Source organism: Sus scrofa, chromosome 6, assembly GCF_054392235.1.
Source record: "Sus scrofa isolate SSC_HxYL_T2T_F1_AM1 chromosome 6, Sscrofa_HxYL_maternal_Yorkshire_Landrace_v2.0, whole genome shotgun sequence".
In the NCBI taxonomy this organism is placed as follows: domain Eukaryota; kingdom Metazoa; phylum Chordata; class Mammalia; order Artiodactyla; family Suidae; genus Sus; species Sus scrofa.
In genome coordinates this window covers 105049657-105073597 of record NC_139388.1, presented here as the reverse complement: position 1 = coordinate 105073597, position 23941 = coordinate 105049657, and the positions used below count along the sequence as shown (strand labels likewise).

Below are 23941 nucleotides of genomic sequence, written 5' to 3'. Positions count from 1 at the left end.
ACAAGGAGAGCCACATTTTAGGGTTTCTCAGTTGTTCTGGCAGGACACAGCCTGTGCTGCTGGTGGGGGAAGGGGGCAGGTGTTGAACAGCCTGGGCTTCTCAGGAAGCAGTCTCTTCTCTTGATCTGGAGGAGGGAAGGGCATCTCTAGAGATAGTCTATAGTGATACATTATATCAGGGAGCATCCCAAGGAAATTTATAAACAGCCAAGTAACAGTAACCATTACATTTCATGTGGAACATTGGAGTCTGAAGTCAAAGTCCAGCATGTGGCACAAGGCAGACTGTCCTATCTAAGGCCAGCAGGCTTTTCCTGTGTTTGGGGACAGTCTGGTAAATGGATGGATAGCAGTGCTTAACAAAATGGATGGAACATGCAAGGGCGATTGTCTCAGTATTTAATAACAGGGTGCCCTCATGGTAGACAGCAAGGATCTACTGGCAAGAACTCACTGAAAAACAGTTCTCCATTAATGGCAACACAGTCTGAACATGTGCACAGGCACACACACACACACACATGCGTACCCATATCGTGTATACACAGAGATACACACATGTGCATGCATGTTTTCAGGAATATCGAGACCGCATGGGCCTGCCTTTCTCTGTGCAGCTCTTCCTCTTCCCTCCCTCTCTTCCTAGCGGAGGAAAATGGGATCCTGCTAAGCTTGAACTGTGCCTTCCTGCCCCTTGGCAGCCTTGCCCAGTCCCCGCTGGCCCCTCCCTTGTTAGATCAGTCCCTCTTTTTCTAAAAGCTTCCCTGTCCCCCTCCTGCCTTCAACGATGCTAAGATCATCTCCATTCTAAATCAGCAACCACTTATTTGAATACAACGTTTTCTATCCCACACATTGGTCATTTTCTTCAGGAAAGTTAGGTGGTCACGCAGGCTAAGAAATTCAGTAGCAACCAATTCACCAAACTTGTTTTAAAGTTAATCTGTCTCTCTCTCTTTTTCCACTCTGAATTCTGTTCAGTTCAGCTTCGTTGTCGCTTTCCAAAAACACCTCACGTAACATCCTCTACGTCTCTTACATGAGATTGGCGAGTTAATCTATTTAACAAAGTCCCATCAGACCTTTGAAAAATTAAAGGAGCAAAGTCCTCTATCAATCTAAAAGGACCAATTAGTGCTTCTCCTTTTCATGTATATATTTATGATATATTATATATATATATAAAACATCCACACACATACTTCTGTGATTTTATATTTCATTCAAAATTAATTTAAATGTTTAATTTACCAAATAACAAATGGAAAATGGGAAACAAATATTAGCCAGGGTGGCTGGTTGGTGTGCAGCTCTGCAGATTGATGATGACAATAAAATAAGGTTTATCTAGGCAGGCTTCAGAGCTTACCAGAGGGGGGATATTTTATGTGTCCATGTCTGATAAGCATTTATTGAAAGTAGATAGATTTGGGGGATCTATTTGGTCTCTGCCTGTCTGTTTGTCACCTTTCAGGTGTTATGGAAGGATGGCTTTCTGCAGTAGCTCTGTCCACTTTCAGATCTGTTCTGCTTGGTGGAAGGTGGCCTTTATCATTTCCTTTGGCATGGGTGTGCCACACCAGAAAAGCAAGACTTTAGAGATGGAAAAACCTAGATTTCACTTTGATGCTTTTTGGAGTTTGTTCCCTGTCCCTGTGAGACTGGAAAAGAAAAGATGGATGTCAGCTCACAGATCCCTGCCCTCCAGGGGCTCCTGGAGCTGAGGCATTGCCTTTCTTCAGCAAGTCATCTGAGGCTAGGATCATCCTGGCAGTGGTCTCTGGGACAATGCTTGTAGCTCAGAGACTGGATCTCCATGAAAGTTTGTGTGGTATTTCTTCCCTTCCCTCTCCCCAGTCTTCTGTTTCCTCTTTGCTTCCATAATAGCATAGCTTTGTTATCTTTTAGGAGCTGGCACTGCCTGGAACCAATTGCTACAACTTGGAGGGCTATGAGAGAAAGGAAATTAGAGAAAGTGATTAACTTCAGATAAAGGTTTTTAAAAACAATTTTTTTTTAATGCAACCTTGAGTTTAAGAGAAAAGCCATAAATTTGGAAAGAGGAAAAGATAGGTATTTGTTTTCCTTAATAAAATTCAAAATTGTTCTAAAACACATAAAAAAGAAATTATAAAATGGTTAAACTTGTAATTTTCTGAAGCATGTTTCTTCAATAAAACATCCACTTAATAAAGGATTTCCATGCATACCTACAATTCATCCGTCTTTACGTACTTCAATATTTATGTGAATGAAGCAGACATCGTGCTAGGACCTGTGATAGACTGAGGGATGTCAAAATAAATCTGATATCATTTCTGATTTCAAGTTTAAAATCTAATAGTTGAAGTGAGTCATATCTTCAGGTCAGTGCAGTACAAGAAGGAAAGTGTCATGTGTTGGCAGAAAATTCTGCTCTGATAAGATCAGGGACAATATCAGAGACAGTGGTACTTCAATTTTGGTTTATATAACATCTCTATTTTTTCTGTGTACAGTTTTCTTCTTTGGTAAAGGGTTCATTTAAAAGACTGAGTTAAAAAAATAATGTATTGGGGAAATAAAAATTGCACACACACAAAAAATAAAAAACTTGAGTTATTATTAGTATGATTGAATTTTGAAAGTTCTTTATTATTTTGATAAGTACCTTATCAGATATGTCATTTGCAAATATTTTCTTGTGTTTGGTTTATCTTTTTATTCTTTTAATAGTCTCTTTGAAGAGCAGGTTTTAAGTCTATTTTATAAATGTTTTATTTTATGGATCATGCTTTTTGTGACCTATCTTTGAAATCTTTACCAACCCAAAGTCACAAAGATTTTTCTTACGTTGCCTTCTACAAACATAAAGGTTTCTAAAGGTTTTAAAAGGTTTTAGGTTTTCCATTAAACTCTTAAGACCCATTTTGAGTTAATTTTGTATATAATGTAGAGGTATAGATGAAAGCTGTTTTTATTTTATTTTTTTCTGTTTTGCTTATGGTTACTTGTTCCAGCAATATTTATTGAAAAGATTATTCTTTCCCAACTGAATTCCTCTGCACCTTTGTTGAAAATCAATTGACAACATGCTTGTAAGTGTATTTTTGGATTCCACTCTGTTTCATTGATCTGTGTGTCTGTTTGCTGGCAATACTTCATTACTTTCTATTGTAGCTTTATAAGTTGTGGAATTTAGGTATTGTAAGTGTTCTGACTTTCTTTTTTTCCCCCCACAGTTGTTTCGGCTTTTTTAGGTTTGCTGTATTTCCATATGAATTTTAGAAAGCTTGTCAATTTCTACAGAGAAATCTGGCTGGAATTTTGATTGAGATTGCATTAAGTCTATAGATCGATTTGGGAAGGATTGATATCTTTTTTTTTTTTTTTTTTTTTTGTCTTTTTGCTATTTCTTGGGCCGCTCCCACGGCATATGGAGATTCCCAGGGTAGGGGTCCAATCGGAGCTGTAGCCATCGGGCTACACCAGAGCCACAGCAACGCGGGATCCGAGCCGCGTGTGCGACCTACACCACAGCTCAGGGCAACACCGGATCCTTAACCCACTGAGTAAGGGCAGGGACCGAACCCGCAACCTCATGGTTCCTAGTTGGATTCGTTAACCACTGCGCCACGACGGGAACTCCGGGAGGATTGATATCTTAAGGTATTCAATCTTCAAATCCATGTACAAGTCATATCTTTCCCTTTATTTCAGGCTTTAATTTCTCTCAGCAATGTTTGTAGTTTTCACTCTACAAGCACGCCCGTCTTTTCTGATTTATTCTCCTAAGTAGTTCACACTTTTTAATGCTATTATAAATGATATTGTTTTGAAATGTTGATTTCTAATTGCTCATTGTTAGTATGTAAAAAATACAGTTGCTTTTGGTATTTAATCTTGATTTGCTAAACTTATTTCTTAGTTTTAGTAGCTTTTTTCCATATTCTATAGGATTTTCTACGTGGACAATTACGATATCTGCATGTAAATAGAGTTTACCTCTTTCTTTCAAATCTAGATGCCTTTTCTGTCTTTTTCTTAACTGATTGCCCTGGTTGAGTCTCCAGTACAATCTTGAATGAAGATGGTGAGAGCAGTCACAAGCAGAGCTTGTTCTTGGTCTCACAGGGAAGGTATTCACAGTCTTTCACCAGGAAATGATATTAGCTGTTTTTCCTAGGGTAGATCTCTTCCATTCCTAATTGGCTGTTTTTTTTCTTTTGTTTTGTTTTGTTTTTTTGCAAGAATGGATGCTGGATTTTGTCAGATACTTTTTCTGCATCTGTTACATGAACATATTATTATGTAAATATGGTGAATTAAATGAATTAACAGTTTTTAAGTGGCCATGAAGTATTACCCTTTTTACATATTCTTGGATTCGGTTTGGTAAAATTTTGTTAAGAATGTTTGCATCTGTGTACATGGTGGGTGTGCATTGGTCTGTTTTCTTTTCTTGTAGTGTCTGTCTTGTTTTGGGATTTGGCTCATGCCAGCTGCAAAGAATGAGTTAGTAAATGTTCCTCCTGTTTAATTTTCAGGAAGAGTTTGTGTAGAATTGGTATTGTTTCCTCCTTAAATAGTTAGTGGGATTCCTTGGTGAAGCCATATGAACCTGAAGTTCTCTTTGTGGAAAGATGTTAACTATAAATTCTATTTATTTAATAAATATAGGACCGCTCAGGTTAGGTATTTCTTCGTGAATGAGTTTTGGTAGTTTGTATCTTTTCCAATATAGATGTTCAGTGCTATAGATTTCCCTCCAACCACTGCTTTAGCTGTATTCCAAAACTTTTGTGATACTGTGTTTTTAATATTTTCATACTTCCTGATTTCATCTTGCTTTCTGTTTTGACCCATTGATTATTGGGAAATGTGTTATTGAGTTTCAAAAAATTTCAGGGTTTTCCATATATATTTTTGCTATAGGATTTCAGTTTAATTCCATTGTAGTCAAAGCACATGTTTCTATGACTTGAAATCTTTTAAATATTGTATGGACCAAATATTACCCATTATTGATCAATGTTTTGTGTATACTTGAAAAGAATATGTATTTTGCTATTGGTGAGTGAAATCTTCTATAAATGTCAATTAAGTAGGTTGTTTTTTAATCTACTTACTGATTTACTCTCTACTTGTTCTATAAATTTTTGAAGGAGGGATTTTTTTTTTTTTTGGTCTCTTGTCCTTTTAGGGCCACATCCACGGCTTATTGGAGGTTCCCAGGCTGGGGGTCCAATCGGAGCTATAGCTGCCAGCCTATGCCAGAGCCACCACAACGCCAGATCCGAGATGCGTCTGCGACCTACACCACAGCTCATGGCAACGCCGGATCCTTTACCCACTGAGCAAGACCAGGGATCGAATCTGCAACCTCATGGTTCCTCGTTGGATTTGTTTCTGCTGCTCCACGACGGGAACTCCTGAAAGAGGGATTTTGAGATCTCTTACTATAATTGTAATTAAGATTATGTCTTCTTGATTGAGCTTCCTGGAATTAGAAAATTAGTCTAGTAATATTTTTGTCTGTAATCAAATTTTCTGATGTTAATACAGCTACCCTGCAGCTTTCATTCAACTTTTTTCTACCCTTTTACTTTTAAGCTATTTGTGTCTTTGCATTTAAAGTAGATTTCTTGACAACACAAGGTTTTTGTGTGTCTGTGTGTCATGTTATTAATCTCATCTGAGAATCTGCATTTAAAGGGAGGCTTTAACTATTTATACTTTCATGTGACATGATTGGGTGTATATCTACTATTTTTATTATTTTTTGTATTTGTCTTTTTTATCCTTTTTTCCTTTGGGGGGCTACTTTTTTGGATAAATTAAGTTTTTTTACTTAATAGGAATTTGTGTTTTTGTGATTAATTGTATATTTTAATCCTTAAGTTATAATCTACCTTTAATTAAGATATATTATCATTTTAGTATATATTAATATTTAGTTATTAATATGAAATGTTATATTAGTTTTATTTCCAACGATCAATTAGCCCTTAAGGAGAGCTTGATTAACTATGCATTTTAATCCTTAAGTTATAATCTGCTTTTAATTAAGGTATATTATTTTATTATATACTAATATTAATGTTATTAATATGAAATGTTATATTAGTTTTATTTTAATCAATTAGCTCTTAAGGAGACTTAAGTAATAAGAGAAATGGTTTTGTGTTTACCCCTGTAGCTACCATTCCTTATGTTCTTTATTCCTTTTTATAGATCCATATCTTCAGCTGATATGATTTTCCTTCTGCTTAAATGATTTCTTTTTTGTTTTTTTTCCCCACTGTACAGCAAGGGAATCAAGTTATCCTTACATGTATACATTTTTCCCCCCCACCCTTTGTTCTGTTGCAATATGAGTATCTAGACATAGTTCTCAATGCTACTCAGCAGGATCTCCTTGTAAATCTATTCTAAGTTGTGTCTGATAACCTCAAACTTCTGATCCCTCCCACTCCCTACCTCTCCCATCGGGCAGCCACAAGTCTATTTTCCAAGTCCATGATTTTCTTTTTTGTGAAGATGTTCATTTGTGCTGGATATTAGATTTCAGTTATTAAGTGATATCATATGGTATTTGTCTTTGTCTTTCTGGCTCATTTCACTCAGTATGAGAGTCTCTAGCTCCATCCATGTTGCTGCAAATGGCATTATGTCATTCTTTTTTATGGCTGAGTAGTATTCCATTGTGTATATATACCACATCTTCCTAATCCAATCATCTGTTGATGGACATTTGGGTTGTTTCCATGTCCTGGCTATTTAAATGATTTCTTTTTGCATTTCTGGTAGGAAAGTTCTGCTAATGAATCTTTCAACTTTGTTACATCTGACATAAAAACTTTGTTTCCCTTTCATTTTTGAGAGATTTTTACAGAGTATGTAATTATAGGGTGATAGCTTTTTCTTCAAGTATTTAAAAGATGTTTCTCTGCTGTCGATTGAATTATACTGTTTTTGACATGAAATCTGATGATATCCTTTTCTTTGTTCTTTACATTGGTATTTTTCAGTGTCTAATCTGTTGTTACTTTTACCCAGTGAATGTTTCATTTCACATATTGTGTTATTACTTATGTACAGAAATTTCATCTTTTGTATCTTCTGTTTCTTTCTGCAGTATCTTCATTTTTAAGTCCCTTAAGTATTTTGAGTATTTTATTATAGCTGCTTTAACAATCTTTCTGCTAATTCCATCTCTGTCTTCCTGCTGACTGATTTTCTTCTGGTTATGAGTCACTTTTTCTTCCTTCTTTATGTATCTATTAGTTTTCATTAGGTACTTGAACTTGTGAATTTTAAGTTGCGTATTGGTATATTTTGTTGCATTTCTTCATTATTGTATTTCTTTAAAAGTTGTATGGTTTTATTTTGACAGACACTTATTTGTAGTTTTTAGGAGGGGATGAATACATGCTAGAATAGCCTCTAGCCAGGGTAGATTTAATCTTACTAGTAAGACATGAGATGTCTAAGGTTTCTATGTCCGGTGTAGTCTACCATATCTCTACTCTGGTTGGTGTGAAGTCTAAAACATGGTTGAAAGCGAAAGTTCATCTGATAAATTTTTAGTATACATCAAGGTATGTACACACACATTCCTGGCCTTGTTTGAACTTCGGAAATTTGGGGGGTGGGGTTTATAGATCCCTGGTTCTCTTTCCAGGAGTTAATTTTTACCTGTTCTTGTGAAGTTGTTTAACCAGAGAGTCAAGGGGACCTCTGTGCTAATTCCTGGAGCAGTTTCACTTTGTAAACTCTGCCATTCTGGTGCTCTGACCATTGAATTCTGGTTTCTCCAAAACATTATTACTATGTTAACATAATAAACGTTCATTGAATGAATCATCTTAAAATGAAAGATTCCAAGTATTATTAATAACTAAGCAGATTAGAGAGAAGAAAAAGCTTAGGGAAGAAAGAGGGCCAAGAAGCATCTTTGAAACAGCATTGAATTTACTGATTATCATCCATCCACTTCTCAAAACTGGGAAAGGATATGGCCTCCATTCCTTGGCAATGTCTATTCAGTAAACATTTTCCAAGGGTTGGATACATAGCAGTCTCTTCATATGTATCTGTTAAGTACATCCAAATATACTTCCAAGTACAACAGACCTCACCTGTTGGTGGATGTTATCTTTAGCAGTGCAGAGGTGTGGGAGAAGTTCAGGAAGCTTTTCATTTACTGTGCTCCTTGGGTCTTTTACACCACACATCTATTTTTTCTCTATTACAATGTATTTTTATACCTTTTCTTGAGAAATACATAGTGCTTCTTTTTCTTTTCTTTTTTTCACATCTAGGAAATAAAAATAAGAAATCTTTTCTGAAAAAGCATATTTCTTAAAAGGTTACTCAAGTAACTATAACCAGTATTCACAAACTTTCTTATAATTATTAATTTTCCCTGATGAATTATGTAAGTCCACATTTACCAAACATATATAATGTTTTGTTGAACTTATGATTTTAAAAGTTTGTCTGGAGGAGTTTCAGTGGATTAGCATTTGAAGGAGCCAGTGTGGTCACTGCGGTGATACAGGTTTAATCCCTGGCCTGGGAATTTCTGCATGCTCTGGGTGCAGCCAAGAAAAAGAATTTTTTGACTGGAAAGTGGCATTTTCCTAGAAGAATTCTATATTGAAAATAAATGGGAAACTATGAGTCATTTAGTAGAATTCAGGGTCAGTAAATAGAGTTGTAGTGGTTGTTTATTGAATAAGGATGCCACAGAGTCAATGGGTTGGAAATCCAACCTTGCGTTATTAGGTAAACCACATTTTCCCAGAGAGGAGAGCCTTTGCTGAATGCATACAAAGGTGCCATAATGGAGCCCTAGTAGACTTTCATTTTATAGGTCTACTGAAATACAGATATTCTGCTTATCAAAAACCAGGTAATTTTTGCTTTAAAGGAAGAACTTTTTGCATGGAAAAAATGGAAACAAAAATGACAACACGCTTGCCCACTCAACAAATTTTTAAAAAGCCAAAATATTAAGCGGCAGCTTCTATTTATTTATTTATTTATTTATTTATTTATTTATTTATTTTGCTTTTCAGGGCTGTACCCACTGCATATGAAAGTTCCCAGGCTAAGGATCGAATCAGAGCTGCAGCTGCCAGCCTTTGCCACAGCCACAGCCACAACCACAGCAATGCCAGCTCCAAGCCACTTCTGCAACCTACACTACAGCTCATGGCAGTGCCGGATCCCCAACCCACTGAGAGAGGCCAGGGATCAAACCGACATCCTCATGGATACTGGTCAGGTTCATAACCCGCTAAGCCACAATGGGAACTCCCACAACTTCTTTTTTAAATAAATGAAAGCAAATACTGTGAAATGCGAGACCTAATTCCTTTGTGTCATTTGTATTTTTTAAAAAAATGGTTGAAAGCTCAATAGATTTGCTTATAACAGAGTCTCTTGCTCAACATCACTGATTATTAGAGAAATGCAAATCTAAAGTATTATGAGGTACCGCCTCACACCAGTCAGAATGGCCATCATTAATAAGTCCACAAATAACAAATGCTGGAGAGAGTGTGGAGAAAAGGGAACCCTCCTGCACTCTTGGTGGGAATGTAAATTGGTACAACCACTATGGAAAACATTAGAAAAGTATACATAGAATTACCATATGGCCCAGAAATACCACCCTTGGGCATATATCCAGACAAAGCTTTCCTTGAAAAAGACACATGCACACGCATATTCATTGCAGCACTATTCACAATAGTCAAGGCATGGAAACAACCTAAATGTCTATCAACAGATGATTGGATTAAGAAGAAGTGGTATATATACACAATGGAATACTACTCAGCCATAGAAAAGAAAAAATAATGCCATTTGCAGCAAGATGGATGGAACTAGAGACTCTCATACTAGGTGAAATAAGTCAGAAAGAGAAAGACAGATACCACATGATATCACTTATATTTGGAATCTAATATAGGGCACAAACGAACCCTTCCACAGAAAAGAAAATCATGGACATGGAGAACAGACTTGTGGTTGCCAAGGGGGAGGGGGAGGGAGTGGGATGGACTGGGAATTTGGGGTTGATAGATGCAGACTATTGCCTTTGGAATAGATAAGCAATGAGATCCTGCTGTATAGCACTGGGAACTATATCTAGTCACTTATGATGGAACATGATAATGTGAGAAAAAAGAATGTATACATATGTGTGACTGGGTCACCTTGGTTACAGTAGAAAATTGACAGAACACTGTAAACCAGCTATAATGGAAAAAATAAAAATCATTATTAAAAAAAAAAAACCCAGAGTCTATTCATGGGATTATTGACTGTCATAATTAATCCCAGCCTGTGGTAAAGAAAGAAGGTGATTTTATTGGGAAATGAATGGACAGAAGCCTTAAGGAATGAAAACATCCTGGTTGGTTTATTGCTCTTAAGAAAGAAAAGGCTTCACCCGACTAAGATGATGAACAAGAAATCACTCTCCATCCCCTATGGCATAAACTATTGATCATGAGTCACAGCTGCCTGTCTGCTGTCAAGGATTAGATACTGAACTCCTAAAGCCATTCATCCTGAGTGAGATGGGAGCTTCAGAGGTAATGGCAATTAGAGCCCCACCACGTGAAGCGTCAGCAGGTATGAAGGTAGTTAGTGGATTCTCTTTTCATGAAACTTACAGCTCTGTCTTTCCAGAGTGCACACTTAACATGGGCCTTCAGGTTACCAGTCTGTACTTCTCACAGTCATCCTGTGAGAGGGACTTTAAGGACAGTTGTTTTGTGGCATTTGGAGTGTGTGATGTGCTCGGAATGTTGGCTCTTTGATTTGCTTGAGGAATTTATCTGATGATGAACAGTGTGTTGAGTAAATTGGAGAGGTTGAGGTGGAGAACCAATTTGAAATGCCTTCAGTTGGGTGATGGTGAGGATGATGATGATGACAGCAACAGTAATGAAAATGCAAATTTAGAATTTATTTCATTTTATCTTATTTATCTTATTTTATTTTTATTTTATTTTTCTTGCTCTTTAGGGCCGCATCCATGGCATATGGGAGTTCCCAGGCTAGGGGAGCTGCAGTTGCCAGCTTACACAACAGCCACAGCAACACGGGATCCAAGCCGCATTTGTGACCTACACCTCGGCTCACGACAATCCCGATCCCTGACCCACTGAGTGGGGCCAGGGATCAAACCTGCATCCTCATGGATACTAGTCTGATTCTTTTCTGCAGCACCACAACAGGAACTCCTAAAATTAATTTTATTTTTACCTGGCTGTGATACTTGGGCATTGTCTCTGCATGCCACAAGGAAAGCTGAGTAAAATGGGAGGCTTGGATTCTGTTTCCTTGAATGGTTTTAAAGTAGGATGAATTATTGACACTATTTCAAGAAATTCGGATATATTCTCACATACCAATTAATGGATAAATTTTAAATGTGTTTTTTTTGTTCAGTAGTGCTAATATAGGAGTTCCTGTTGTGGCTCAGTGGTTAATGAATCTGACTAGGAACCATGAGGTTGCGGCTTTGATCCCTTGCCTTGCTCAGGGGGTTGAGGATCTGGCGTTGCTGTAAGCTGTGGTGTAGGTCGCAGACACGGCTCGGATCCCGCATTGCTGTGGCTCTGGTGTAGGCTGGTGGCTACAGCTCCAATTCAACCCCTAGCCTGGGAACCTCCATATGCCGTGGGAGCAGCTCTAGAAAAGACCAAAAAAAAAAATAGTGCTAATATATTCATTTTATATCAGATATACTGCAGTTGTTTTTAACCCTATATTTTGTATACATCTTTGTGTATTTGCTTAGCTATACTTGCCAGTTTTATTAATTTGTTTTCACTTAAAATTTTTTTGCATTATTTTCTTAAAGTGTAGTTGATTTACAGTGTTGTGCCAATTTCCGCTGTACAACAAAGTGACCCAGTCATATATATATATATATATATGAATATATATAAGAATGTGTGTGTGTGTGTACACTTTCTTTTTCTCATATCATCCCCCATCATGTTCTCTGTCAAGAGATTGGACCCAGTTCCCTGTGCTATATAGCAGGACCTCGTTGCTTATCCATTCTAAATGTAAGAGTTTGCACCTACTAATCCCAAAGTCCCAGTTCATCCCACTCCCTACCCTCTCCCCACCCTCTCCCCCTTGGCAACCACAAGTCTGTTACCCATGTCTCTGAATCTGGTTTTGTTCTGTAGATAGGTTTGTTTGTGCCATATTTTAGATTGCACATATAAGTGATGTCATATGGTATTTGTCTTTCTCTTTCTGACTTATGTCACTTAGTATAAGGATCTCTAGTTGCATCCATGTTGCTGCAAATGACATTATTTTGTTTTTTTTTTTTTAATGACTGAGTTGTATTCCGTAGTGTATATGTACCACATCTTAATCCATTCATCTGTCGATGGCCATTTACGTTGTTTCCATGTCTTGGCTATAGTGAATAGTGCCTCAGTGAACATAGGGGTGCATGCATCTTTTTGAATGAAAGTTTTGTCTGGATATATGCCCAGGAGTGGGATTGCTGGATCACATGGTAGTTCTATAATAGTTTTCTGAGGAACTTCCATCCTGTTTTCCATAGTGGTTGTACCAATTTACATTCCCACCAACAGTGAAAAAGTGTTCCCTTTTCTCCACACCCTCTCCAGCATTTGTTGTTTGTAGACTTTAGGATTTCTATAGATCTTTGTTTATTTTTAAAAAATAATCTTTATTTTGTGGGACACTTTCGCATATAGCTATTGAATGAAAACTTTGACTAGGGACATAATTTCCCCCATATTGTATGATAAAAGTATGATCTACCTGATTATTTTATCATGTGCCCTTTCAGAAATAGATAAAGGAGGAAAAGAGGATAATCTCTAACGTGAAAGTGTGAAGCATTATTTTTTGGTGAGTGAATAAAGAATAAATATAAGTGAATTAGGAGACTAGTGATTAGGGAGAAAAAGCATGGAATGAGGCCTCAGGAGGCCAGGTTTGTCGTTCTAGTCCTCAGTAATTGGCTGTGATCTTGGATGAGTTACTTGAACTTGCTGAGCTTCATTTTTCTTATCTATAAAACATGCTGTTTTATTTGGCATTTCTCAAATTCCCTCTCAGCTCTTCAATGCTAAGGATCCTCTGTTGCATTGGAAACCAGAGTTATGACTCCAATGCAAAGCTGTTTATAGGAAAGTAAGGAAGCAGCCATCTTAAAGTTAGACAATGAAAACATGGAACACAAAAGAGCTATTATTCAAACGGACCCTATGGAATAATGCCATCATGGAGTTTGTCTGAGTGTGAAAAGGTATAGTGTGAAAGAGAAATAAAAGAATATTGATAATTATCCAAATGGCCAACTCACTCCGGTATCATATAAGCGTGGAATCTAATAAATTGGATTTGTATTCTACTTTGGATTCTGTACCAAATAGTTTAAAACTAAGTTCATTCTAGTGCCCATGAGGAGCATGGTCAGTCCCACTTCAGGGGCAGTCTTGTCAGAATGGACCACAGTGCTCTTTAGGACCCATCCATGTGAGAATGACCATGGGGAACATTCTAATAGAGACTGCCTGATAATCCTGTAGATCTTGTTTGTGACTGTCTTTCTGTTACTGAATTTTTGGAGCTGAAGAGAGACAACAGACAAAAGAACTTGAAAAAATAGTACAAGGATGCAAGAGAAGAACATTGTCGCATTCCATAGCTGAGAGTTAATGGCTAGATAATAAGGACAATAAGTTGAGACCAGAGATGTGGAGGAAACAGAGATTGAGTGGTGCATTCCAGCAAATCGTCACAACGTCACAACACCGTAGAGGCATACAGGAAGCTTCTGGAAGACAAAGGCAGATCCTCAGAAGACACCGAGGGTGGGGGGGGGGGAATCTTTTTAATTACTCCGAAAGTCATACATAGCAATAGCAGTGCAACAGGCTTCTCAAAACTACGTATTAAAAATACACGCTACAATTTGGAACTAAAAAGTAGAGGGACTACGTAGCTTACTTTTGATTTAGAAGAAGATACCGTTTAAAACTTATTTATCCAGGTTATGTGGAGAAGAATGCTTTCAGGAGCACAAAACATAGATCATCAAGACTCTTTCAGTGACATCTCACTGAATGTTTAAGAGATAGAATTCTATTAAAGAGCACAGGGAAGGTGCTTTTTGCTTACATTCTGTTTTATGGATTCTTTCCCGGGTATCTCCTAATTTAATAAAAAATATGAGCCTCTGAGCAATGATTAGGTGTCACTAAACTAGTTTTTCACTCATAATTTACCTTGTCCTTGAGGATAATATGATAAGAGTCACTTGTGGAATTGACTGAGCTTCACCAGAATCAATATATACACCAAGCTCATAAACCACATATTAGTTTTAAAACAGAGAGAAGCAAAGTGTTCACACTTCGTGATTTCCTTTGCCTGCATAGCAGACATTTGAGCCTGTCACTTGTTTAGATGATTATTAGTTGAGCAGATAAGACTCCTTCCCATCTGTATTGTTATCCTTTGCTCAAAGCAGCCAGTAGCTTTTCATAGAAGTATCTTTTCTTCTTTCAAATCACATAGCCCTTTTTGGAATTTTTGATTCTTTTTTGCCTTTTCCTAGGATTGCTTACACTTTGACATTCCCAAGCATTTTTTTTTTTAAAGACTTAATTTTTTTAGAGTAGTTTTAGGTTCACAGCAGAATTGAGGGGAAAGTCCAGGGATTTCACATACACCTCTTGCTCCCCCACATGCACAGCCTTCCCCATTACCAACATCCTCCACCAGGTGGTACATTTGTTACAATTGATAAACCTGTACTGACACATTATAGTCACCCGAACTCCACAGTTTCCATTCTGTGGGTTTGGAGGAATGTATGGTATCATACAGAAGAGTTTCATTGCCCTAAAAATCCTTTCTGTTCCGTGGGTTCATTCCTCCTTTTTCCCTCCCAAGCCTTGCCAGTGATTGATCTTTTTACTGTCTCTATAGTTTTGCCTTTTACAAAATATCATATAGTTGGAATCATGAAGTATGTAGCCTTTTCAGATTGTCTTCTTTCACTCAGTAATATGCATTTAAGATTCACTCATGTTGGAGTTCCCATTGTAGCTCAGTGGTAACGAATGTGACTAGTATCTATGAGGATGCGGGTTACAATCCCTCACCTTGCTTAATGGCTTAAGGGTCTGGTGTTGCCGTGAGTGGTGGTGTAGGTCGCAGATGTGGCTCAGATCTGGCGTTGCTGTGGCTGTGGTGTAGGCTGGCAGCTGCAGCTCTGATTTGACCCCTAGCCTGGAAAATTCCATATGCCACAGGTGCAGTCCTTAAAAGTGTATTAAAAAAAAAAAAAAGTTTTGCCCATGTCTTTACACAGCTTGCTAGCTCAGTTCTTTTTAGCACTGAATAATATTCCATTCACTGGATATAGTACTGTTTATTAAGTTACTTATTAACTGACATCTTGGTTGCTTCTGAGTTTTGTCAGTTACAAATATAGAGGTGCTATAAATATCCCTGTGCAGGTTTTTGTCTGAATATAGGTTTTCGACTCCTTTGGGTAAATACTGGGGAGCGAGTGATGACTGGATCCTAAGAGTGTGGTTAGTTTTATAAGACACCACCAAACTGTCCTCCAAAGTGGCTGTACCATTGTACATTCCTACCAGCAGCGACTGAGAATTCTTCTTGCTCCACATCCTCACCAGTGTTTGGTACTATCGGTGTCAAAGCACTTTTAAGTAATAATTATCTGATTTCAAAAAAAATTACAGGGAATTTTCTTATATGATTTAAAAAAATAGAGATATAATTTATATAACATAAAAGTCACCCTTGTAAAGTGTACAATTCAGTGGTTTTTAGTATATTCACAAAGTTGTGATACCATTACTAATCAATTCCAGAACGTGTTCATCATTCCAAAAAGAAGTCCCATACCCATCAGCAGTCACTCTCTACTTCCCCTTCCCCTCCGCCAAAGTAGAGGACGTTTAAGAGCCATTGTATTTTGGTTTTGCCATGTGTATATTTATATACACCCATGTCAGTGATGTATTGTAATTATGTGGCAACTGTACAAAGGTTGATTTTATTTAGTGGCCTTTTCTTGGTAGAACAGTATACAGAACATAGCAAATTATGTTCGTTCAGAATCAAGCTTGTGGGGTTGCTTTCCTTTCAATGGAAGATGTACAGAAAACTATGCCATTCTCCCCCCACCTCCACAAAAAGGTTTTGTCGTTCTACCTTACAGAAGAGCCAGTGGCCCCATTTGAGCCTCCTTCTTTGTAACTGCTGGAGTTCAGTGTTGGAAGTCGTTATTTCTTCATTGTCACTTTTCCCATTTCTAGCCCAGTGCCTGCGCTCAGAAGTGATACATAGACTCAGAAGAATTTAATTGCAGTGGTGAACCTCAACTGGTTAAAATAAATTCCAGCTTTCAAAACCATTTCAAATATTCCCTGCTGAGTGACTGAGATTTGTTTGCTGTTTTAAGCCTCCCTCTAATCTACAAACACATTTTTCTGTATCTTTTTCTGCCAACAGAGAGATTCAAGCAGACCTGTTTACCTTTTGAGGGAATAGCTTCATCAGCTTTCTCCTCGTTCCCCTCTGAGGGGTGAGGAAGGCCAAGAAAGGAGCAGAAAACTGGGCTGGCAGGATGAGGAGCAAAGGATGCCAGAATGTTAGAGAAAGACAGAGACAGGAGCCTGAGACGGAGCGGGAACCTCCTCTGAAACTATAGCTTCTTTTTATCGCCATTGCCTTTCAAGTGCTTTTTCCAGGACACCCAAGTCGAGCTTGTTTATAAGCATGTTAGAAAGATACTGAGAAGCCAGAGTCTGAAAACAAGGGATTTGTCCTCTTACTCTTGTCGTTCTGAGTGACCTCCCCAGGAAGCTAAGAGGGCAAACAGCTGCATTACTGGGATTGTGTCCAGGGTCTGTCATGGAGAGAGAGGTTTCTCTTGCAAGAACCCTGGTGCACAGGCCACTGCGGGCAGAATCCAGGATGGTTTCTCTGGAGGTCACACAGTGCTGCCTTCGATGTGGTGCAATGACAGTGACAGCAGGGAGATTCAGTCCTCTTCTTTCAGAAAGAGAAGGGGAACTCTTTGATTTTGATACATTCTTCCAAAAAGTCTTGGAACACATTTGATTTGAGGGCAATGTAATATATTCCCTGTGTATTCAGGCAGGAATCTCTTCAGCAGGAATGAAAATTAACTGGATAGTATACAGATCAAGACCAGAGCAGGACATGGTGTTAGCTAATTATTTGGCAGCCCTTAAAATGGGAAGTCATTACATTAGAGCCCACTTTCCTTAAGGAGGCAGGTTACTGACTGTCTAATGTCTTTGAATATTCCCCTTAGTGGAGTGGAGATGGTGTCTCATCTCCCCCCACCCCAAGTGACTTATTTAAAGTATTCCTTCTAGTTTCATCAGTTAGGAATCATTTAGACTGCAAGAACAACAACAACAATAATAACAACAACAAAGATTAGAATGGCCTTTTTTTGAATAGGAGTTCATTTTTCTCACATTTTTACAAGTCTAGAGAATAGGTAGCATCTGATGTTATTTCTGAGACCCAGTAACATCGTAGCTGATCACTACAATTTTCCTGAATTTTCTTTTATGGTTGTAAGATGGCTGCCGAGGCACCAGTCATCTTGTCTACATTCCAGTAAGGGAGAAGTAGAAAGAGAAAGGGATGCCATCTGTAGCAGGAAAACCAAAGATAATATTGAAGGTGTGCAGAGGGACTTTTCTTCTGAGACTTGGCCGAATTGTGTCAGATGGCTAGTTCTGGCCCAAGGGAGTTAGGGAGACAAGGCTTTGGAATGGGGTTAGGTCAGAGATGCTTTCTGCTAAATGCAATTTTATGTACCTCATTATATTCTTAGTGACATTTTAATGCCCTGGTGATATTTTAGCACCTGTTTTAGCCTGACCCTAAACCTAGCCATAGGCATGCTAACAAATTATTGTAATAACCCAGGGGATTACTAATTACGATGTGCCGTACAATTCACATATATTAACTCACTTAATCCTCAACATAATACATGGAATGTATATGTTAATATTTCCATTTTACAGATTCGGAAATGAAGGTGCAGTGGTTCAATAGCTTGCTCAGGGTTGTAGATCTAGGACGTGGCAGAGCCCACATTCATACCTGCTAGCTGGCTTCAGAGCTTTTCTCTAAATCACATTATATTCTTTCTGTGGTATAAAAATATGTAGTGCTATGCACAGATACACAGATACCTGAGGAGACTTTTGAAATTAAGAAGGATTACTATAGGAAATCATTTGAACAGGATTGAAAAGGTGTGAATTCATATCCTGGCTTCGCATTCTTAGCCATTCATTCAGTAAACATTTCTGAGTTCTTGCTATTGGCCAGATACTATGTAAATAAGACAGACATGGTTCCTCTAAATTCTAGTGGCAAAAATAGTTCCAAAAAATGAAGCAGGTGAATAGTTGAAATGTGTAGTGCTGCTGAGAAGAAGGAAATGCAGAAGGCTGAAATGATGGATAACTGGAGGAGAGCTGTGTTAGGGTGGCCAGGAAAATGTCCCCCGAGGAGGTGACATTAACATTAGGAGCTAAATGATGAGAAGCATCTTGCCATGGAAATAGATAGAGGATGTTCCAGGCAGGAAAACAAACAAACAAACAAACGAACAAACAAATTTCATAAGGGAAGGAAAAGCTTTTAGAGAAACAAAGAAAATATTAGTATGCCTGGTGCTACATCAGGGGAGAGTGATGCAAGGTGAGACTGGATAAGACTTTTGAGGACAGAACATCCTGGGCCATGAAGTCATAGAAAAGAATTTACATTTTATTGTAATTGTGATGGTAAGTTAATGCATCTTCACTTTCAATAACTGTTTCCCTCATTGAATCATGAGACATATAATACTTGCTTTGGCTACCTCATGAGGTTAATACAAGGATCAAATGATGTAATGTGTGTGACAATAAATTGTTACATATGAAATTCTTTACTAAATAAGAAATAATAAAGGCCATAAAATAAGTATTTCCTAGCAAGAGGTATGTCCTTTTATAATATTCTGTGGAATATACTCAGAACAATTGAACATTTGCTTAGACAGAGCAGGTGTTTCATTGGTAAACGTAATGTTTTTTAAAAAATTTGATGTGTTTATGGTGTTCTGTGGGAGTTATACTTCCAGTTAGAACATAGACTAGGTTGTGGCTAATTAACCTTCTCACTGTTGCAACTGGAGAAGAGACGACAAACGTAAAAATCATTTTTTAAAAACTATAATGGAGAGTTCTGTACACAAAGAAGCCTTAAGTAACTAAGTTCCAGAGAGAGAAGAGCTCTTCTGAAGTGAGCTGAGCCCAGCAGTGACTTCCTTCCCTGAGTGTATATCTCTCCCTGAGTCTGTGCACTTCTGGGCAGAGGATCACACCTGCCTTGACAGAGGGGAGAGGAGACAGCCATGGAGCAGTTAGTGTTTGCCTGCACTGGTGCAAAAGATTGGAATCTGTCGAAGCCCCAAATGCAAAGCTAGTTTTCCACATCTGACAACTCTTCCCTTTGGGAATTTTACTGTGAGTCCAGCAACACAGGAGGCTGGGGGCTAGGCTCAAAGGAAAGAGCATTTCCTGTAGTCCCATGGTGTTCATTCCAAAACCCTATTGAGGGAAAGACCTGTAATACACACAAGGCAGATCTCCCACTCAAAACATTTGGAAGCAGAGGTAACCTAAAACTAATTAAAGTTGCAACTCAGTGCACACTCACCTCAGCTTCTGATTGGATTGAAATCATCTGTATATCACTTCAACTACAAGACTACAAGACAGAGGAAAAGGCTTGCCATTCTTGGGGAAATTACTGTTTACTCCAGTTTTCTAAAGTTCTTTTAAAAACAATGTCTGCCATACACCAAAAAGAATTAAAGTGTTCATTAGAGGAACTTTTTAAGGATTAGACACATACAAGAAAGGAAAAGTGAACCTGAAGACAGGGTAGGGGAAATTCTCTAAACTGAAGCACAAAGGGATGAGAGTTGGGGGGAAGCAAAGCATACATATTGTGAAGAACATTTGGGACAATATCAAATAGTTGCATTATTGGAATTCTAGAAGAAGAAGGGAAAGTGTTGAATAGAAGAAATACTTGAAGAGAAAATGGATAAGATTGTCCCAAAGTTTATGCAATACATTCACCCACAGATTCAAGAAGCTCAGTAAACCTTAAGCAGAATAAATACAAATAAAACCACAATCTAGGGTTTCATAATTAAACTTCTAAAAACAAAAGATAAAGGGAAAAATCTATTAAAAGCAGTTAGAGAGGAAAAATATTATATTTAGAAAAATGTCAGTAAGAATTATATTCTGATTTCATCAGAATCAAGAATACAAAAGACAATGGCATATCTTTTAAAGATTATAGGAGTTCCCTTATGGCGCAGTGGGTTAAGGATTCAGCATTGTCACTGCTGTGGTCTGGGTCACTGCTGTGGCATGGGGTCAATCCTTGGCCCAGAACGTCTACAGGCAGCAGAAACGACCAAAAAAAAAAAAAAAAAAAATAGAAAAACAATAAAAACTGCTGGCCTAGAATCCTATGCCCAGTAAACACGTTCATCATAAATTAAAGGCATGTTCAGAAAGAAATATGAGGAAATTTGTTCCCAGCATATCCATAGCACAAGAAATGCTAAAGAAAAAGGGGAGGATACCAAAGGAAGTTTTCAAAACTGATTGGAAATGATCTGTTATGGGTATGTGGACATACAGGAAGGATGAAGAACACCAGAAACGACAAATGTAATTTTTTTTAAAAGTTATTGACTTTTTAAAAAACAAATATGATAACTATTGTGGTGGGTAAACATGTGAAAAAGCAACATAAGGCAATAATGGTAATATAATAAGAAGTGAAGGGAGAATTAAACACTTATAAGTGCATTATTCTGAAGCTATAAAATACTACTTCGAGGCACACAGTTATATAAGTTATAGATCTCTGGTAATTCTTAAAGTATCATGCAAAGAATTTCTAAAAATATAATAGAGCGGAAAGTAGAATAATAAAATCTTTTATTATTAATACTACTTTGAATTAATGGTAATTACCATCCACTTAAAATCTAATTTTAAACCTAATGGTGTTTTCTCAACAAAAGTTGCTGTATAATGCTCTGTAACTGCTGCATTCTGTTTTTCGTGTAATGTTTTCCTAGTATTGTTTTGGGAAGAAGATACAAACAGTTGATGTGGCTTAAGCTCTACTTATCCTAATATGGTGAGGTATGAAGCTGTGAGGCTTGTCCCAGGATTGGAGCATCATGGTTATGTAATACTTCAAGACTGGAAGGTCATGGTCCCAGCTCCGCCCTGGGATGAAGGGGGAAATATTTGGACCCCTAATGAAAAAAGTGAGAACTCTTCCAAATGTGCTTTTCTCAAAAATGTTGTCTGACCTGATTGCCAAAAAAAATAGTTGACCACTGCAATTAAAGAATTCTTTGGGTGGATTCTCTCAGCAGAAACCAGTGTGTTGCGCAGATGGTCATGACCTGTGTTTCACATCGGATCCCCTTGTCCCAGCCGAAGTTGATGATGTTCTCTTCTCCCAGGTTCCACCAACATGACCTTTGCATGAGTGAGGAACTCAGCCATGACTAAGATAATTCTTATTAGCCCTAAAAATATATGCTCCTCATCTTCTAAGATTCACTTATTATTTCCCAAAGTTCTCACATCTTAAAACATTTTCAGTGCTTCGTTACATCTGCATTTTTGCTTACTCTCTAAGATAAATTGCTCTGTGCAGCTATTGAGATGATGTCTCTATATTGGCATGGAAAAGGTAGCTCTGACCTGTTTTTGAGTGGGGAAAAGCAAAACAGCTCATAGAACGATATGATGTGATGCAGATGGGAGAAGACCTTCAGTTGCTGCTTTAAAAATTGTATATTTAAACTTTTATGCTTGTAATATACTATCTTGTAATTTCTAAAAACTTACTCCATGTTTTCTGTTAAGACTGAATTGTTTACAAGTCAATCATATTCTTTCTTAAGAGTAAACATTAAAAAAGCTAGAACTAGAGTTTAAGACATTTGTATGATTTTTCTGAATATGGCACATGGAGGGCAGTGGGCTGTGAGCAGTGGTAACTGGTTACACTTTTACAGAAGTCGATGTTGAGTTATTGTATTTTGCATCTCTTCTTGTTTAAGTTTTATATCTTGTATCTCTTTGGTCAGTGTTTCCTGTAAGTTATCCATCTTTGCCTCCAGTTTATTTCCAATGCCTTACATCTTCTTCAGCATCAACAGTCTAAAGTCTTTTTCCTGGGGGCTGAGAATCTCCTCATGGCTTAGCTGTTTTTCTGGGGTTTTTTCTTTCTCCCTCATCTGAGTTATAGTTCTCTGTCTTTTCATTTTTATAGGTTTTTGGTGTGGTGACCTTCTTACAGATAATAGAGTTGTAGTCTCTCTTACTTCTGATGTCTGCCCCCCTGTGGCTGAAGTCAGTATGGGGGCTTGGTGTAGGCTTCCTGATGGGAGGGGCTGATGCCTGCTCCCTGGTAGGAGGAGCCGATTCTAATCCCTCTGGTGGGTGGGGCTTAGCCACTGGATGGGATTAGAGGCAACTGTGTGCCTCAGGGGTCTTTAGGGAGCCTGTTTACTGAGGGGTGGGGCTGTGATCCCACCTGGGTTGTTGTTTGCCCTGGGGCTTCTCAGAGGCTGGCTGACGGGTGGGGCCAGATTTTCCCAAAATGGCCACCTCCAGAGAAAGGCACTGCTGCTGAATATTCCCAAGAGCTTTGCTTTCAATGTCCTTCCCTCACATTCACCCCTGTTTTCCCAGGATGTCCTCCAAGAACTGCGGTCAGGCTTGACCCAGATTCCCTTGGAGACTTTGCTTTGCCCTGGGACTCAGTGCACGTGAAAGTCTGTGTGCGCCTTTTAAGAATGAGGTCTCCGTTTCCCCCAGTCCCGTGGAGCTCTTGCCCACAAGCCCCACTGGCCTTCAATGCCAGATGCTCCGGGGGTCCTTCTCCCTGTGCCAGATCCCCACACGTGAGGGTTTGATGTGGGGCTCAGAACTCTCACTCCTGTAGGTGAGTCTCTCAGTTAGTTTCCAGTCTGTGGAACTTCCCACCCATGAGGTATGGGGTTGTTTATATTGTGAAATCACCCCTCCTACCTCTTGATGTGGCCTCCTCTTTTTCTTCTGGAGTAGGGTATCTTTTTTAAGGTTTCTGGTCCATTTTGGTGAAGTGTGGTCAGTCTTTAGTTGTGAATTTTGTTGTTTTTAGGAGAGAAGTTGAGCTCCAGTCCTTCTTTTCTGCCATCTTAATCCCGTCCTTCCCTTATTCCCAGAAGTCGATGTTGATATTCTAGAATTCTATGAGGTTTTTTTTTGGTTTTCAGTATTGGGCTTGTTGCAAAAGAGAAAAGGCTTAAAAGCCTAAAAATAATATAAGGAGCAGGAGTTCCCGTCGTGGCACAGTGGTTAACGAATCCGACTAGGAACCATGAGGTTGCCGGTTCGGTCCCTGTCCTTGCTCAGTGGGTTAAGGATCCGGCGTTGCCGTGAGCTGTGGTGTAGGTTGCAGACATGGCTCGGATACTGCGTTGCTGTGGCTCTGGTGTAGGCCGGTGGCTACAGCTCCGATTGGACCCCTAGCCTGGGAACCTCCACATGCCGCGGAAGCGGCCCAAGAAATAGCAACAACAACAAAAAGACAAAAAAAAAAAAAAAAAAGAAAAAGGAGCAGTGACTGTCTTGATAACCTGTGTTGATTTCATATGTCTTGTCAAACTATAAAGAATTCAGGGAAGAACTCTTTATCACCCAGTTTTCAAACACAGCTGCCTAAAATTATTTTTGTCACACAGAAAAGTATAAAAAATAAAAGT

At 38.4% G+C, this 23941-nt stretch overlaps 1 protein-coding gene across 50 annotated transcripts in view; it reads left to right on the top strand.

Annotated features, from left to right (window-relative positions):
* ARHGAP28 (Rho GTPase activating protein 28) overlaps window positions 1-23941 on the top strand; it is a 187492-nt gene that overhangs the window by 90659 nt on the left and 72892 nt on the right. The gene's annotated exons all lie outside the window — the stretch shown is intronic.